Source organism: Gorilla gorilla, chromosome 8 (assembly GCF_029281585.2).
Source record: "Gorilla gorilla gorilla isolate KB3781 chromosome 8, NHGRI_mGorGor1-v2.1_pri, whole genome shotgun sequence".
NCBI lineage: Eukaryota > Metazoa > Chordata > Mammalia > Primates > Hominidae > Gorilla > Gorilla gorilla.
In genome coordinates this window covers 20,850,833-20,869,874 of record NC_073232.2, presented here as the reverse complement: position 1 = coordinate 20,869,874, position 19,042 = coordinate 20,850,833, and the positions used below count along the sequence as shown (strand labels likewise).

The 19,042-nt window shown below is 45.2% G+C and overlaps 1 protein-coding gene across 2 annotated transcripts in view; it reads right to left on the bottom strand.

The window, feature by feature from the left end:
• Nucleotides 1-18,454, bottom strand: part of PROSER2 (proline and serine rich 2) — a 48,115-nt gene extending 29,661 nt beyond the window's left edge. The window contains exon 1 of one of the 2 annotated variants that reach the window (XM_004049057.5): nucleotides 18,340-18,454. The gene's annotated coding sequence lies outside the window, so the exon portion shown is untranslated. Of the gene's footprint in view, nucleotides 1-9,999; nucleotides 10,116-18,339 lie in introns of those variants that run through there. The other variant, XM_063709882.1, reaches the window with a different exon arrangement.
• Nucleotides 18,455-19,042: the final 588 nt, after the last annotated feature.

The following is a 19,042-nucleotide window of genomic DNA, read 5'->3' as shown; positions in this document are numbered from 1 at the left end:
TAATACACATTCTTTCAGACTCATGCAGAATACGTAGGAGAACTGATGACATGGGGTCAGAAAGCAAGTCTCAGCAAATTTTAAGAGACTGGTATCAAATATACATTTGTTTACTACAAAGCAATTAAATTAGAAATCAATAGACTAAAGGTAACTGGAAGAACCCATGTGTGTAGGCACTAGGAATTTATACTTCTAAATAACTCTCAGAAACAACAATATTGGGAATTGAGAAATACTCATAAGTAAATAACAGAAACGCTACCTATGGAAACCTGTGGGGTGCAGCTCAAACATCACTGAAATGCCTGTGACATTAGGCAAGAAGGCTGAGATTTAATGAACCAAGCATCTAACTTGTTAGGAAAAACCCAAAATAATAAATACAAAATCAACAAGAAAAAGAACATGAAATTAAATAGAAAAACATACAGTAGAGAAAAACAAAAAATTGGTTTTTGAAAATATTAATAAAATTGACAAACTTTCAACAGAACTGAGGGAAAAAAATAGATGAACAATATCAGAATAAAAAGTGGGGACATAACTGTAGGTGCCATGGGTGTTGAAAAGGTTTTTATGAACAATTTTATGCTAGTAAATTTGAAAGCATGGATGAAATGGACAAATTCCTGGAAGAATATCTCGTTAAAGCTTATTCAAGAATAAAACAAAAAATCTGAAGTCTTATAACCACTAATGAAAATGAATCGGCAGATAAAAATCTTTCAATAGTGAAATGCAGGTGAGAAAGTTTTGCTGGAGAGTTCTACCAAACATTCAAGGAACAAATAACTCCAACCTTACACAAACTTTTCCAGAGAAGAGAAAAAGAAGAAGCAACCCCCACCATTATATATATATATATTTTTTAGACAGTCTCACTCTGACGCCCAGGCTGGAGTGCAACGGTGCAATCTTGGCTCACTGTAACCTCCGCCTCCCTGGTTCAAGCGATTCTCCTGCCTCAGCCTCCCAATTAGCTGGGATTACAGGCGTGAGCCACCATGCCCAGCTAATTCTGGTATTTTTAGTAGAGACAGGGTTTCGCCATGTTGGCCAGGCTGGTCTCGAATCCCTGACCTCAGGGTGATCCACCTGCCTTGGCCTCCCAAAGTGCTGGGATTACAGGCATGAGCCACCGTGCCTGGCCCCATCTATCTAATTTTGAGGCTACTAAAACCTTGACACCAAAACCCAAAGAATATATGAGAAAGGAAAAATGAGAAGCCAGTCATTTAAGAATGCAGATGCAAAAAGTCCCAAATAAAATTATTAGTAAACTGGGTCTATAAGCCAAATAATGATAAGGAAGAGTTAATCCCAAGATTGTAAGGTTGGCATAACATTAATTTTCCAATGTGATGTAGCACATTAACAGGTTAAATGAGAAAAGCCATTCAATCATCTCAATAGATGATGAAAGAAGCATTTGAGAAACTTAAAATTATGCAGAAATGTTTTTAAAACTTCACAAATTAGGAGGAATTTTTTTGTTAACTAAATAAGAGTTTTTCTTTTTTTTTTTAATGACAACAAATGAGGACGGCGTGGTGGCTCACACCTATAATCCCAGCACTTTGGGAGGCCAAGGCAGGAGGATCACCTGAGGTCAGGCTTTTGAAACCAGCCCGGCAAACATGGTGAAACCCCATCTCTACTAAAAATACAAAAATTAGCCAGGGGTGGAGGAGTGCACCTGTAGTCCCAGCTACTTGGGAGGCTGAGGCAGGAGAATCACTTGAGACTGGGAGGCTGAGGTTGCAGGGAGCTGAGATCGTGGCCACTGCACTCCAGCCTGGGTGACAGAGCTAGACCTTGTCTCAAAAATAAATAAATAAATAAATAAAATGAAAATAAAAATAAAAATAAATGACAGCAAACACCATACTTACTGGAAAATATTAAAAACCATTCCTATTTTCACCACTGCTATTCCATATTGTATTCTAAGTCTTTTTTTTTTTTTTTTTTTTTTGAGACAGTCTCACTCTGTTGCCCAGGCTGGAGTGCAGTGGTATGACCTCAGCTCACTGCAACCTCTGCCTCCCGGGTTCAAGCGATTCTCCTGCCTCAGCCTCCCGAGTACCTGGGATTACAGGTGCCCCCCACCACACCTAGCTCATTTTTGTGTTTTTAGTAGAGACGGGGTTTCGCCATGTTGCCCAGGCTGGTCTTGAACTCCTGACCTTATGATCCACCCACCTTGGCCTCTCAAAATGCTGGGAGTACAGGCGTGAGCCACCACACCCGGCCAAGGAGTTATTATAAAGTAGCAGTAAGTAAAACACAAGGCACTGGTACTAGGATAGACAGCAGTGAAACAGACTGGAAAGTTTTATTTCTATCCAACAGAAATCACTTGATATAAATTGCAAGTATTTTTTTAAAATTTGTAATGTGACCTAAAGAATTTATTTTTATGTAGTTGAATTTATCAATCTTTTTCTTTATAGCTTGTGTTTTTGCAAATTTAGGCCTTTCTTACTCTAAGAATATAGAATATACCTCTCGAATTTCTACTAGCATTTTTATGGTTCCACTTTTCATATTTAAATATCTGATCTGCCTTGGATTTATGTTAGTGTAATGTGTGGAGTAGAGACCTGTTCCCTGCCCTCAAGCCAAGAAGGTTACCCGACAGCTCAAGTGCCAAGTACTGAAGGACCCATGTTTTACCACTGTTTTGAAATACTAATGTTATTTGTACTAAATGTTTATATGTTTTTGGTTCTATTTCTGAATTTCCTATTTTACTCTATTAATCTTTCTATTCATTAGGACTCAAAAAATACAAGCTATAAGGTGAAAATTTCAATGCATCCGTCTACATAAAAATTAAGGACACCATAGACAATATTAAGAGAAAAGCTGCCAGCTCATAGAAGATATGTACTATGTCTAATACGTATAAGGAATTGATAGCTAGAATATAAGAAAACCTTCTAAACTAATAAGAAACTCAGAAAAAAAAATGAACAAGGAATATGATTAGACAGTGTACAAATGAGGAAACCAGATGATTATGAAGTATAAGACAGATGTTCAACTTCACTAGTGAACAAAAAAACTGCAAGCTAAAACTACTACATTATTTAATACCTACTGGAGTGGCAAAAATTAGACAAAAAATAACAAGTGTCAGCAAGAATGTGGGTCAACCTTTGTGAACCTGCTGGGAGTGAATTCATACAACCTTTCTGTAGGGCAACTGGGCAGTACTTAGAGAAACTAAGTGTGTCCTACGAGCCACACATCCCACTGCTCAGCCTTCACTCCAGGGGAGCTGTCTACTAGGAACATATGGAAACACGTGCCGGGATGGGTATACAGTGTTGCCTGCTGTTGAGAAGAGTTGGTGGCAGTCCAGGTTCTTCGCCTACCATGAACTTTCTATAAGTAGAAACGTGGTAAATGCTTACTACGGAATACTGCACATCAGTTAGATCAGCTGGATGAGGCCATGCACAGACCTTCAAAGCACTCAATGAAAAGTCAGAGTTAGATTCTTAGTGCAATTCTATTCATGTACATTTAAAACCCAGCGCTGTATTTTACATGCATAGCCAGGCTCGAATGCCACTGGTGAGTCTGGGGGGTGAGTGTGTGTCGGGGGCATGACCTGATTGTTCTAAAATAGACACCCGCCCGCCTCACTCACCGGAGGGCACCTGAGTCTGGCTGCTACCAACACAGAAAGGAAAGGTTTCCTGGAGGTTAAAGAAATGATTTATCAGGTCATTTCAGCTCTTTGGAGCCTTTGAAAGACCCAGTATGTCAGGAGATGATACAGGCAGATAAGTTATGATCTAATGAGGGAAGAAAAGACAGGCACCACCTAGAAACCCCGGGGCAATTCAGGAGGGAAGTCCGAAGACCGCAAGGGTGTAGGAACAGGAAGAGGAAAAACCCCGAAGGTAACCTTTTCTAGCATCACAGTTCAGCTCAAAACTAACCAGGGAACGGTTAACCCAACGCACTTTACTGAAGAATCTAAGCTGGAACAAATAATATGAACTTTCTCACATTCTACTATTAGGTTTTGCACCGAGGAAATGTGAGGGAAAGAAATCGTGTCTTATAAGACTTGGATTCCCTACAGACAGCTTCAACCAAATCACAAGGTAATTACTGTCTTTGGTAGTTCTGAACGTGAATGGAAAAATTATTCCCCTTAACCAAGTGATGTAGAACCAATCTTGCTTAGTATGTCTATGTTACATTTTAAAAAGAGAGCTGTCCCAACTCATTGCCATTGCAAACACTACACAAAAACAGGTCCACGCTGGGTCTGAAGACTCAACCCCATGTACCTATATTGCTGCAGTTCTCCCTTATCTGAGGGGGTATGTTCCAAGACCCTCAGTGGACGCTTGAATCTGCAGACAGCACCAATCCCAACCCGTCTGCCAGCAATCGGAGCTTGTGTTCATGTCTTCTACCTACAAATGTCCCTAAGCACTTGTCACACAGTGGCCATAACTTGTACGTATGAAGTGTGACAGCAAAACTAATATAAATTTCTTTTTCCTTCTTCACACCTTCACAGAGAGAAGATGATTTGTTCTTACAGTAGGTCTCAGCGACCTCAGCATTTGATTTTTTTTTTCTTCTCCAAGTTGAGAACTTTCACACCTTTTCACTTAAAGGAAGCACTTGGTAGCTTCTCTTCAGCATATACAAATTAGCAGCCAGCACCATGCCTCTTCTACTTCAGGGCCATTATTAAATAAAAGTGACTTGAACATAAGCACTGCCACATAGACAGCTGATCTGAGAACTGAGTCGGCTACTAAGTGATGGGCAGGTGGGGACTCCGGGCAAAGGAGGATTCGCATGCAGGAGGCAATGGATCAGAACGACGCATTTCATCCCACTACTCAGAATGGTGCACAATTTAAAACTTATGAAGGATTTATTTCTGGAATTTTCCATCGCATATTTTTGGACCACGGTTGACTGCAAGTAACTGAAACTATGGAAAGCAAAACCGTGTATAAGAGAGGACTTCGGTATAGGTTTATAGACTCTCCTACCTTGTCCAGACACCCACCATTAACCAGCACTTTTAAGATACAGTCAAGACAAGCACAGTTGAGCTGGGAAAGAGGTAGAAATGAGCTTCTAAAAGACATCCCCTTTTCTGTGTCAGGATGTACAGTAGGGCAGAGGTCAGTGAGCATATTTACACACTACAGCAGGGTCAAAGTGCACACCTACACGCTAGGAAGGGGCCGGCGTGCACACCATAAATTTTGTGAAGATTTGTTCCAAAATACAGAATAAACATATCTTAGGAAAGAAATTGTCTTTAAAGCTACATCCTGGCCAGGCGTGGTGACTCATGCCTGTAATCCCAGCACTTTGGGAGGCCGAGGTGGGAGGATCACCTGAGGTCAGGAGATCGACACCAGCCTGGCTAACATGGTGAAACCCCATCTCTACCAAAAATGCAAAAATTAGCCGGGTGTGGTGGTATGCACCCGTAATCCCAACTACTTGGGAAGCTGAGATGGGAGAATCGCTTGAACCTGGAAGGTGGAGGCTGCAGTGAGTGGAGATCACACCACTGCACACCAGCCTGGCCAACAGAGTGAGACTCTGTCTCAAAAAAATAAAAAAAATTAGCCAGGCATAGTGGTGGACGCCTGTAATCCCAGCTACTCGGGAGACTGAGGCAGGAGAATCACTTGAACCCAGAAGGCCGAGGTTGCAGTGAGCCAAGATCGTGCCACTGCACTGCAGCCTGGGCGACAGAGTGAGACTCTGTCTCTAGATAAATAAATAAAGCCACATCCCCCAAAAATCCCTATATGGTGACTTAACAGCCAAGCCCTTTTCAAAAAGCTGTGTTTTCCTTGACCTTCAAGAACACCATGAATGAGAGCGTTTCACGGTGGGAACTCTTTCTGAATCACCCCGCTCACTACCATGAGTGGGCTTCTTCATATGGGGAAGCGGTGGGTGAAAATAAAGATCAGTAAACACAAAACAGCCATTGTTGGCCCTAATGCTAGTGGCTCTTGACGACATTCATCCATGTGAACAGGCATCAGTGTCTTCTATGTGACAGGCACTTTGCTTTGATTTTACTCAAACGAAGAAAAGAGTCCTGCTTTTTCATAGTTTCTATCTGGTTCTGTGTTACTTCCTATTTTTATGTAATTGTGTATTAACAAAAATGAGTTTTATAATAAGAAATGTACTGGAAAAGGAAGCAATGAATGATGTCAAGACTCTTGTAGAGGTTTTTTAAACTCAATTCATAAATTGAAGGAAACTGAGTCCATACATTCTTTGTTTTCTATTATTCGACTTAAGTAGGGCTTTAAAAAACAAAAACAAACCCTTAGACTAAATTAACCATTTCCTTTTTACTCTAAAAATAATTTATAGACTACTTTCGTAAAAATAGGATTTTACCCTAGTTATCATGACACACCCGAGAGCTCTGAGCACACGCCTGGTTCCTTCTCTACGTTCACACACCAAGCCCAACGTCCATGTCATCCCTGTCCCCACCACACCAAAGTTGCACATTCATACACAAGTGCACAGAGCCAACTTCAGGCAGAGGTAAGAGGAGCTGGGGCTCCTAGAGCATTTTCTTCCTCCCAGGTCAAAAGAAACCAACACTCATATCACACCCACCTGTAAACTACCAGATATTTCAATAACTAACATTTCTTTTTCTTTTTCTTTTTCTTTTTTTTAAGACAGATTCTCACTCTGTCGCCCAGGCTGGAGTGCAGTGGCACGATCTCAGCTCACTGCAACTTCTGCCTCCCGGGTTTGAACAATTCTCCTGCCTCAGCCTCCCAAGTAGCTAGGATTACAGGCACCTGCCACCATGCCTGGCTAATTTTTGTATTTTTAGTAGACACAGGGTTTCACTATGTTGGCCAGGCTGGTTTCGAACTCCTGACCTTAGGTGATCCACCCATCTCAGCCTCACAAAGTGCTGGGATTGATTACAGGCGTGAGCCACTGCGCCCAGCCTCAATAACTAACATTTCTAAAATCCCAGTTTATTCTTGATACCACAGGCCAGGCAAGGTGGCCGAGTTTTATGTATTTATTTTTTTGAGATGGAGGCTTGCTCTGTCACCCAGACTGGAGTGCAATGGTGCGATCTCGGCTCACTGCAACCTCCACCACCTGGGTTCAAGTGATTCTCCTGCCTCAGCTTCCTGAGTAGCTGGGATTACAGGTATGCACTACCACACCCGGCTAATTTTTGTATTTTTAGTAGAGATGGGGTTTCACCAGGTTGGCCAGGCTTGTCTCGAACTCCTGACCTCAGATGATCCACCAGCCTCGGCCTCCCAAAGTGCTGGGATTACAGGCATGAGCCACCACGCCCTGCCAGGTGGCTGAGTTTTCATTTTCCTCATCTGTACTGCCAAGGAGCCGATCTCTAAGAACGTGAGGCTTTAAAAAGTGTCTCTCTAGAATCTGGCCTAGCCTTGTCTCTTCCACCCTCCTTTCCACAATTTGAACCAGGTCTCCTATGAAAGTGCTACTCATGGCCAGGCGTGGTGGCTCACGCCTGTAATCCCAGCACTTTGGGAGGCTGAGGTGGGTGAGTCACGAGGTCAAAAGATCGAGATCATTCTGGCTAACATGGTGAAACCCTGTCTTTACTAAAAATACAAAAATTAGCTGGGTATGGTGGCGAGTGCCTGTAATCCCAGCTATTTGGGAACCTGAAGCAGGAGAATCGCTTGAACCCGAGAAGCAGAGGTTGCAGTGAGCTGAGATTGCACCACTGCACTCCAGCCTAGGCGACAGAGCGAGACTCTACCTCAAAAAAAAAAAAAAAAAAAAAAAAAAAAGAGCGATCTACTCACTTGGGAACCCCTTCCCACTGCCTCCCTGCTGCCCTCCTCCCAGGCTTCAAAGCTTGGCTCAAAAACTCTACCGAACATGGTCAAGCCTTCGTGACTCCTTCATCACTGGCCTCCCCGCCGGACTCTCATGTCTGCTGTTGATACCTACCACTTGCTCACTCTATGTGCCATTTTTCCCACTTGGATACAATTGATCCCATAAGGTTTCTGCATGTAATTCTTGTTTTCCTCCATTAGACGATAAACTCTTTGTAGGCAAAGCTCTTTTTTTGTGTTTTGAGATGGAGCCTCACTCTTGTCACCCAGGCTGGAGTGCAATGGCGTGATCTCGGCTTACTGCAACCTCTGCCTCCTGGGTTCAAAAGATTCTCCTGCCTCAGCCTCCAGGGTAACTGGGACTATAGGCACCAGCCACCACACCCAGCTAATTTTTGTATTTTGAGTAGAGATGGGGTTTCACCACGTTGGCCAGGCTGGTCTCGAACTCCTGACCTCAGGTGATCCACCCGTCTTGGCCTCCCAAAGTGCTGGGATTACAGGTGTGAGCCACCACACCCAGCCGGCAAAGCTTTTTAATTAAAAAAATTTTTTTGGAGATGGGGTCTCATTACATCACCCAGGCTGGCCTGGACCACCTGGGCTCAAACAATCCTCTTGCCTCAGCCTCCCGAGTTGGGACTACAGGTGTGAGCCACTGCACCCAGCAAAGAACTAAAAAAAAAAAAAAAAAAAAAAAAACCACAACATTTTGTATAATACTTGTCACAAAATACAGACTTAATCACTATTTGTTACTTAACCAAAATTCATATTTAAAAACTCTAAAACCAGCCGGGTACAATGGCTCATGCCTGTAATCCCAGCACTTTGGGAGGCTGAGGTGGGTGGATCACTTGAGGTCAGGAGTTTGAGACCAGCCTGGCCAACAAGGTGAAATGCTGTCTCTACCAAAAAATACAAAAATTAGCCGGGCATGGTGGTGTGTGCCTGTAATCCCAGCTATTCGGGAGGCTGAGGTGGGATAATTGCTTGAATTTGGGAGGTGGAGGATGCCCTAAGCAAAGACTGAGCCACTGCACTCTAGCCTGGGTGACAGAGTGACACCCTGTCTCAAAAACAAAACAAAACTCTAAAACCATGTAAATAAAAAAAAAAGAGCACCCTAAAAACAGACCTTGGATCTAAAAGAAAAGCTTAAATACTTAAGAGTAGTTTCAAACATGTTAACATCAGTGTGGTTATTATCCCTCCCTCTCCACCATATTTATAGATCAAGTCCTTCCAATTTAGGAGAAATTAATCTCATCCAATTTATACATTTAAATCGGGACATGGGGCGGTGGAAGGGAGTGACTTTAAACACACAGCAGTAGAAAGGATGTTTAACCCAGCCTCATAAATAACGATGTATTAAAAAGTTGACACCAATAAACATTACACACGCTAACCCAGTAACGCCTCCCAATATTAACAGGTAATCCATGTCAATATGAATGTGTATGCATCTACACGTGTAATCCATGACCAAAATTAATCTTAAAAATGGGCCTCCACAGAAATACAGAGGCTGCAGTAAAATAAATATGAAGCATATGAAGCAACTACTCTTTAGTCTGCGCTATTTCTCAATTTCAAGAAAAAAACCTTAGAAAGAAAAGAATGCTTCCAAAAATTCTCCCTAAGCAAACTAGGACTATATCCCAGCACTGAAGATCAAAGAAAGATCCAGGTGGAAGTTGGCTGCTGGGAGTGTGGGCAGTTTTGTTCTGGAGTTTGAAACACCGATGCGGTCACGGTTTAGCACCCTTTTCCTATGATTCTGCTTTTCCTCCAAACTGGGATTTCCCTTACTTCTGAAATGCCTTACGTAAGAACTTAGAACCTTAAACACAGATTTTAAAAGGCTAGTAATTCTACTTCCTGGAAGAATGATCATGCTTTCACTTATTTTTTTAATTTTAAATTTATTTTTTTAAATAAAAAGCACTTTCTGAACAATGTACAAAAACAAGGTTGATTTCAAACTGTCTCTGTTGTCAATAGTTTCAGCTGTGTTAATAGGAGCAGTGATTTACTCCCAGCCACACATCACATGGAAGTAATTGATTCACCCACACTTAAAGCAAACAAGTTCACCAGGTCGCCTTACCTAGAGAGGCTGGGTTTTAACAGGCCCCGAGGGAAGAAGTTTCCTACTGTCGGTTCGCCATCACTGAAAAAGATACCAAAACCAGATTTTCCTAAAGTAAAATCTCACCTGAAAACAATCTTGACCAGACATCTGATTGGGTCCTGGTAACAAAAAGGAATGACCCAGAAGGAAGGCGAGGGGAGGTCAACCAGAGCAGAGTCCAGCTGGGGAACAGTTCTAGCTGATGCAATGTTTGCAAACTGGTATCAATCTCCGAGGTTTTGGAAAATAATTAAAATTGAAAAAAGAAATGTTTGTGAAGAGAGACACTGCACGTTTTTTACTCAGCTCATTTTTGAAAAATGGACAGTTGGTATGTCTATTACATTTCTGGATTCCTGAGCAAATTATTTATGGATAGAAGAAAATTCCAGTTGAAGTCATTCTACTTTTGTGAAACAAGTCTGTGTGCTTTGTCTTTATTTGCTTAGCAAATATTACCGAGCACCCAATACGTGCTTCACTAATGAGATAAATGTAGTACTTCTTGCTAGGAAGGAATTATTACACCTTATTGTTTTATAGGGTTCTACAGTGCTCCCCCAACACCCCCACCCCAAGAAGCTCAAAATTCTTGGCTGAATTTTTAATCCATGCTCCCAGTGAAAAGAAAGCTGGCTTAGAGCACGTTCATTTAGCACTGGTATTTATAACACCTGGTTAGACTGGCAGCCGTGGTCTGATTTACATATCTTATCTCAAGTTGAACAGATTTAAATCCACACCAGGGTGGAACAAGCTCACACAAGACCTCCTGGTGGGAATCCAAAGCATGAAACTTTTAACCTCATCTTCCAGCAGTCCCTTTGCGAGCCAGATGATGGATGATGTCAGTAAGGTAAGGCCAGTAACCAGCTCCTCCCTGGGGAGGAGCTAGAGGCTGCTTGTCCTCCCGCTCTTCCTATACCTCTGGGGAACCTGCTAGCAAACTCCTCAAGTCAATCCAAGCCTGTGGGCACAAAGGCATTACCCAGTTTTAATACGGCAGAGAGAAAGCAGGGGTTTTTAGCACATTTTTAAGCAATGGGGACCACCAAATGTTTGTTGAAAAAACTGGAAGACTCTAACTAACAGTTCCCATGTGACTATTTTCAGAAGTCCAAGGAATGGCTATCAACCTCTCTCAGAGAAATCAGGACACCTTTAAGTAGCTCAAGGGTCTCAAGGGTAGAGTCGGCTATGGAAAACAGAATAGAGATTTCTCAGGGACTAAAGCTAGAACTACCACAGGACCCAGCAATCTCACTACTGGTTATCTACCTACAGGGAGAGAAATCATTACATCAAAAGACACCTGCACTTGCACCTTTACCGCGGCACTGTTCACAGTAACCATCACAGAATCAACCTAGGCGTCCATCGGGAGATGACAGGATAAAGAAAATGTGGTATATAAACACCACGGACGACTACTCAGCCATAAAAATGAATGCAATCATGTCTTTTGCAGCAACATGGATGGAACTGAAGGCATTATCCTAAGTGAAAGTCAAACTCTAACTCTGAAAGTCAAACACTGCATGTTCTCACAAGTGGGAACTAAGCGATGGGTCCACATAAATGCACAGAGTGAAATAATGGACACGGGAGACTCCAAAAGGTGGGAAGGTCCATGGAGTGGGGAGAGGAGGGCTGAAAGACTGCCTATTGTGGCTGGCACAGTGGCTCACACCTGTAATCCCGGCACTTTGGGAGGCTGAGGTAGGTGAATCACTTGAGCTCAGGAGTTCGACACCAGCATGGCCAACATGGCAAAACCCCGTCTCTACTAAAATGCAAAAATTAGCCAGGCATGGGGGCACATGCCTGTAGTCCCAGATACTCCGGAGGCTGAGGTGTGAGAATTGCTTGAGCCCAGGAGGTGGAGGCTGCAGTGAGCCAAGATCATGCCACTGCACTCCAGCCTGGGTGACAGAGCGAGACTTGGTCTAAAAAAAAAAAATCAGAAGAAAAAAAAAGAAAATTAACAGAGCAGACTCACCTCATGCACATTTTAGTGCCATCTCATTCTTAAAGTGATACTGCTGGCATTAGCAGGAGCTCATGCAACAAATTCATTGGTTACCTGGTGTAGATGGAGGGCAATTTGTGGCATATGAAGAAACCACGGTACAGCGCCTCTAAGTCAGTTTGGCAAGTCTGACAGAGCTGGTTCTAGCTTTCTACTGTAGCACAATACTTTTTTTTTTTTTTTTTTTTTGAGACAGAGTCTCGCTCTGTCTTACAGGCTAGAATGCAGTGGCACAATCACAGCTCACTGTAGCCTCAACCTCCTAGGCTCAAGCATCTCCTGCCTCAGCGTCCTGAGTAGCTGGGTCTACAGGTACACACTACCACACCTGGCTAATTTTTTAATTTTTTGTAGATGGGGGTCTCCCTATGTTTCCCAGACTGGTCTCAAACTCCTGGGTTCAAGCAATCCTCCCACCTTGGCCTCCCAAAGTGTTGGGATTACAGGCATGATCTAGCATGCCCGGGTATGTAATACTTTTAAAAAACTTTTTTTTGTACCTAAAATTCAATTCGACAATTGACATGCCCAGGTGTCTTCCCCTTGTTCATACCATCTTATATCCTTCTTTTTCTATGCTGCCTTCCTCAGTCCCTAACATCCTGTTCAACTTCAAGTTAATCCCTCCATATGTAAACGTCTACTCCACAGGAGAGCCGGGAAACAAGATCTGCCACTGCAACCTACTCAGAAAGCTTCGCTTGCCCATGCCCCCGACTGGAAGGCTAACCCCTTGCAGCATAATAACTGACTCCTCAATTCCACCATGTTGGCCTAAATTGTCCCCTATGCTGCCCTTGTTGGCCCAGCTCAAATGCTACGTTCTCCAGCTGGTGTTCTGACACCCCTGACAGAAAGACTCTCTGTCCTCTGCTCCCAAAACACCTGTGGGTCTCTGTTATCAATTCACATCGGACACTGAATGTCTCCTTTACCCAAGCAAAGCTTCATGGGAGCAGGGCCCACACTGCCTTAGTCACCTCCGTATTCCCAGCGTGTTAGGAACTCAAATCTTCACTCCAACTCTTTAAACTCTCAGCATGTTTGTTTATTTATTTATTTATTTTAGAGATAAAGTCTCGCTCTGTCGTCCAGGTTGGAGTGTAGTGGCGTGATCTCAGCTCACTACAACCTTCGCCTCCTGAGTTCAAGCAATTCTCCCGCCTCAGCCTCCCGAGTAGCTGGGATTACAGGCACGCACCACCATGCCAAGCTAATTTTTTGTATTTTTAGTAGAGATGGGGTTTCACCATGTTGGCCAGGGTGGTCTCAAACTCCTGACCTCAGGTGATCCGCCTGCCTTGGCCTCCCATAGTGCTGGGATTACAGGTGTGAGCCACCGTGCCCGGCCAAAATGCTCTGAATATTTATAGAAAATATCAATTGTACTATTTTTGGAGGCAGCAATGGACCCAACTCACCTGTTTATAGTCTAGTACAAAAGAGTATAGACTTTTTTTTTTCCACACAGAGAGTTCCTTTAAGTAATATGTGCAAACTAAATGGTTTGAAATACCCCCAGAATCCGGTTTGTAAAGGAAAGCTATAGTGAAACTCCAGTTTCAAGGTCTCAGAAGTCATTCAGCCTTACCCCAAATTTTATAGACCAGGAAACCAAGTTCCAGGAGGGTGAAGGGTGAACCCTGAGGCCACACAGCTATCAGGGGCTGAAACCTGACACAGATCCCTAAAATTCCAGTGCAGTACCATTCTTTATCCTGATATGCCCATTAACCTAATTAAAAAAATAAAATGTAATCTGTGCACATCACAAAGAGACGTGTATCAAAAAGAGAAGGTGGCTCTTGCCTGTAATCCCAGCACTTTCAGGGGCTAAGGTGGGGGGATTGCTTGAACCCAGGGGTTCAAGACCATCCTGTGCAACACAGCGAGACCCATCTCTATCAAAAACACAAAAATTAGCCAGGCATGGTGGCACGCACCCGTAGTCCCAGCTACTCTGGAGGCTGAGGGGGGAGGACCATCTGAGCCTGGGAGGTCGAGGCTGCAGTGAGCTGTGATTGTGCCACTGCATTCCAGTTTAGGTGACAGAGTGAGACCATGTCTCAAAAAAAAAAAGGACTTCCATGTTTGTATGCCCAATGACCCGCCCAACAGCTTGGCACATTGTATGTGGTCAATCCATAAATACTGTACTGCCAGATGAACTGATCAATACCCCAGGCTTGGGGTCAAGAACTACAACAGGCAGAAGATTAAAAATGACAAAGCACAAGTCAGACAACTGGCTTCCGAGGAGAAGCAGCAGCAGCCTAAAAGAGAAAGCAGGAAAAAACCCACAACAGAATGAAGCTTTAGGAAGGAACCTAAATATACAAACCGAGCCCTATACAAATAACTGTACTTAGTCACATGCAAAATTTCATGATACGAAAGCTAACACAAAAAGAGAATCGAGTTCTCAGCAGACATTTCTCTAAAGAAGATGTGGCCAACAAGCATCTGAAGAGATGTCCAGCAACGAAGTCGTTCGAGAAATGCACCCAAACCACCGTGAGATACTACTTCATACGCACTAGGAGGACGGGAATTTTTTTTTTTTTTTGTAAAGGAAGGCCAAGCATGGTGGCTCATGCCTGTAATCCCAGCACTTTGGAAGGCAGATGTGGGAAGATCACTTGAACCCAGGAGTTTGAGACCAGCCTGGGTAACATGGCAAAACCCAGTCTCTATAAAAATCACAAAAACACAGCTGGACGTGGTGGCACGTGCCTGTGGTCCTAGCTACCCTGGAGGCTGAGGTGGGAGGATCACTTGAGCCTGGAAGGTTGAGGCTGCAGTGAGCTGAGATCGTGCCACTGCACTCCAGCCTGGGCAACAGAGTGAAATCCTATGTCAGAGGAAAAAAAAAAAAAAAAGGCCGGGTGCAGTGGCTCATGCCTGTAATCCCAGCACTTTGGGAGGCTGAAGCGGGCGGATCACGAGGTCAGGAGATCAAGACCATCCTGGCTAACACGGTGAAACCCCGACTCTACTAAAAATACAAAAAATTAGCTGGGCGTGGTGGTGGGTGGCGCCTGTGGTCCCAGCTACTCAGGAGGCTGAGGCAGGAGAATGGTGTGAACACGGGAGGCGGAGCTTGCAGTGAGCCAAGATCACACCACTGCACTCCAGCCTGGGTGACAGAGCGAGACTCCGTCTCAAAAAAAAAAATAAATAAATAAATAAATAAACACATAAATAAAAAGGCGGGGGAAAATAACAAGTGGTTGACAAGGATGTCGAGAAACTAGAACCCTCACACGTTGCTAGTGGGAACACAAAACGGTACAGCTGCTATAGAAAACAGTTGGCAGCTCCTCAGCAAGTTAATCACAGAATTACTATATGACCCGGGAATTCTACTTTCAGGTACGGACCCAAAAGAATTGACAACAGGTGTTCAAACAAAAACTTGTACACAACGGTTCATAGCAGTACTATCCACAATAGCCAAAAGGTGGAAACAACCCAAAGTCATTCATCTGATGAATGGGTAAATAGAATGCGATCTGTCCACACAATGGAACATTATTCGGCGATAAAAAGGAGGGAAGCAACGATACACGCCGCGACACGGACGGACCTTGAAAAACATTGTGCTAAGTCAAAGACGCCAGACACAAGAGGCCACAGATTTTAAGATTCCATCTGTATAAACATCCAGAAGGGGCAAGTCTACCGAGACAGAAGGAGATCAGTGGCTGCCAGCGGTTGGGAGAGGGCAATGGGAATCGTCTGCTTAATGGGTTTCCTTTTGGAGTGATGAAAAAGTTCTGGAACTTGATAGTGGTGATGATTGCATAACATTGGGAATGGAATGTACTTAATGCCACTGATTTGTGCACTTTAAAGTGGTAAATTTTATGTTCTATGTATTTGACTATAATAAAAAAGATAAACAGCATGAACTCTTCACAGTGCTACAGTCTCTGGCAATACCTAGTCCGAAGAGACACGTTCACGAAGAGCTCTCCCATCCCTGTCCGACAAGGCAGAATGCTCTCCCCATACAGTCCTTCCCTGCCAATCCTGAATGCACAGATTAGAAACCTAGCACCAACTTTCTTAAAATACTCTTCGGTTTCAAGATGAATGCTGCCAGTCTAGAAAGGGGACAAGGGCATTATGGAAAGCGGCAGCTTCACTGTGAGTTCCGCAGACAGAGGCTGTTGATGCCACTGGCTGGACATAACCCGTGCAGAGGGCAGTGCCTCCATGAACACAGGCTTTCCTATGGTGGCCAAGAGACCCCTCAGAGTGGAGCGGGGATGGCTGCAGTCAATCAGGGGCGGAGTTGCAAGGCCCTCTTCTTAGAGCACACAGGCACCTAGGAAGCAAGCCACCAAGTGCAAAGGAAAGTGAAACGCAACGATGGCCTTCACCGTCAAAGGAAAGAGCTCAGGTTCTGGGATGCTCCTAGAATTCCCCTGGCACCTCCCGAATGGCCTCTGTGCCACTGGCAGCTGCCCCATAACACTGCAGATAAGATGCACTTGAACTTCTAGTTCTAGAGGCTCCCCTGTTCTCAGCTCTGCTCTACGCAGGCCCTTCCTCTCTCCCCCTTCAGGTTTCCAGGCTCCACTCCTGGAGTTATCTGAGATGATCTTCCAAATCAACACACAGTGCCAACTCTGGGCGCCTTGGGTGTCTAAGAACTTTGGAACCAAGGCCAGGTATCTCTTCAGCTGCCGATGAAGGCTTGCTTGATCTGGTTTTAATCAGTTTGGGCCATGTGGCTGTTATCTAGAAATGACTGTCTGCTGGACGACCAGTCACGGCTCTGCGCGCTGTAGGTGGTCAGTCTACAAATATTCCTGAATGAATTAATGGGCAACTCCCCCACCCCCAGCAACCACAGATTCAAACACGCTCAGACCTTCCTAAAAGCATCGCTCCTCTTTCCAGCCTTCGCTCCACTATCACTCTAATTTTGGATTTCTGATTTCTAGTAATGGAGAAAATGTGTTACTTTTAAATCATCAGCATCTAAAATTTTCAAAGAAAGCTCATTTGAAGTGCTGTTACCAAGGAATATAATCCAGTCGCTTTAACATGGCTATTACTAGTCTGGACAAGAAAACACACAAGATTCCATACATACGCTGTCAACTTTGGCAAGAAAGATTTTAGACAACTTCCATCCTTCCCACCCAATCCCAAGTCAATAGGGCATTTGTTTGTATTTCCACATTGGCTTCATGAACGAAAATACCTCCTCCACCTAGAAAAACAATCAGTAACATTCAGACACGGAACTTGGAGGGCAAACTTTCTAGTGCATGCTGGGGCACTTTTATGTAGTGTTTTTAAAAAATAATGTAAAAAGTATTTTTAATAAAGTTTTCTCCTATGAGTATTTCCCTCAAGTTTCCACGTACGCCTGGTTTGGTCTTTCGATACCTTTCAGAAATACCGATTTTTAAAAAATGTTCTCCGTTAAAATTGGAGCCAGAAAGAACCTTCTTCCTACAGATCTGAACGTTTTACTCTGTTTAGGGTGGAAAACAACACACACACTCATTTTCCTTCACTCACTTTAACTTTTCTGCTCTGCACGCACTAGGTTCTGGTAGAGTTAAAAGTTTTCTGAGGTTAGTTCCTGCGGTTAAGGAAAAAAAAAAAATACACCAAACAACTACATGCTTAAATTTAGACTCCGTAAAACAATACTGGGAAACTTTCAAAGCCTTGGAGAAATACTGGAGTTTATTTTACTGCCTTTTGTTCAATTTCATCACACGGGCCACATTTTCTCCTCTATTTTAGTCCCTCCCGCCGCGCTGGGCTGGGCAGACCCTGCACATCCCCGCGTGATTCCAGGACCTGGGGGCCCGGGTGGAACAGGTGGCTCCGCCCGCCGTGTCGGACCCGCACCCTCCCCCCGAGGCCGCATGGGGTCCCACGGCGCAAAGGACAGGGGTCCGGGTTGGGGGACGGACGGTGGGGACAGCGGGGACCCTCTGCGCCCAAGGCTGGGAAACCCGCCTCCACCCCTGAGCCCCCAGGATAGCCCCAGACTCGGAACCCAGCGCGCTCCCCGCCGCGCCCCGACTCCGAGGTCCCCGAGGAGGCAGCGACGCCCCAGGGTCGGGGGTCGGGCACCGGGTGGCCTCTGCGGCGGCGCCGGGCTCCCCTAGTCAGAGCGAGGAGCGCGCCAAGGCAGGGTCCGGCGCCCCCTCTCTGCCCGACCCGCCGGCGTCCCAGCCAGAGCCCAGCGCCGCCACCGCCGCCAGGACGCCCTCCCGTCGCTCCAGCCCTGCCCGGAGTCCTAGGGCCGCACTCACCTCGCGGGAGACCCCTACCCCGGGACTCAGGTGTCCACGCCGCCAGCGACCAGGAGCCCTCACGCCGCCGCCCGTCTGGCGCAGACTGTTCCGGGCCGCCCCGCCGCGCGCTCTCCCTGTGCGCGCCCACCCGCGCGCGCTCCACCGCCGCCGCGCGCTCGCGCCGCCCGGACTCGCAATCCTTAGGCACGCACTGCGCGCGCCCGCGGCGCTTAAAGGGCCGGGCCCCGCCGCGCTGGGGGACCTCGCGGCCGCCTCCCGGGGGCCCTCGGTCAAGGTGTGAAGTTCGAGTTGGGGGACAGCACCGTGAAAATCCCCAACCCCATCGCCGAGCGACCCACGCGGAGAAAAGCAATAGGGATGTGTGTCTGAAGCTTGCAAGAGATGGGACATTAATTTAATCTAATTTTTATTGAGACAGGGTCTTGCTGTGTCGCCCAGGCTGGAGTGCACGTTGTACCATCTTGGCTCACTGCAACCTCCACCTCCCAAGCTCAAGTGACACTCCCATCTCAGCCTCCCGAGTAGCTGGTACCACAGGTGCATGCCACCACACCCAGCTAATTTTAAAATTTTTTGTAGAGATGGGTGGGGTCTCATTATATCGCCCAGGCTGGTCTCGAACTCCTGGGCTCACGCGATTCTCTCACTTCAGCCTCCCAAAGTGTTGGGATTACAGGCCTGAGCCACTGCACCTGGCCTT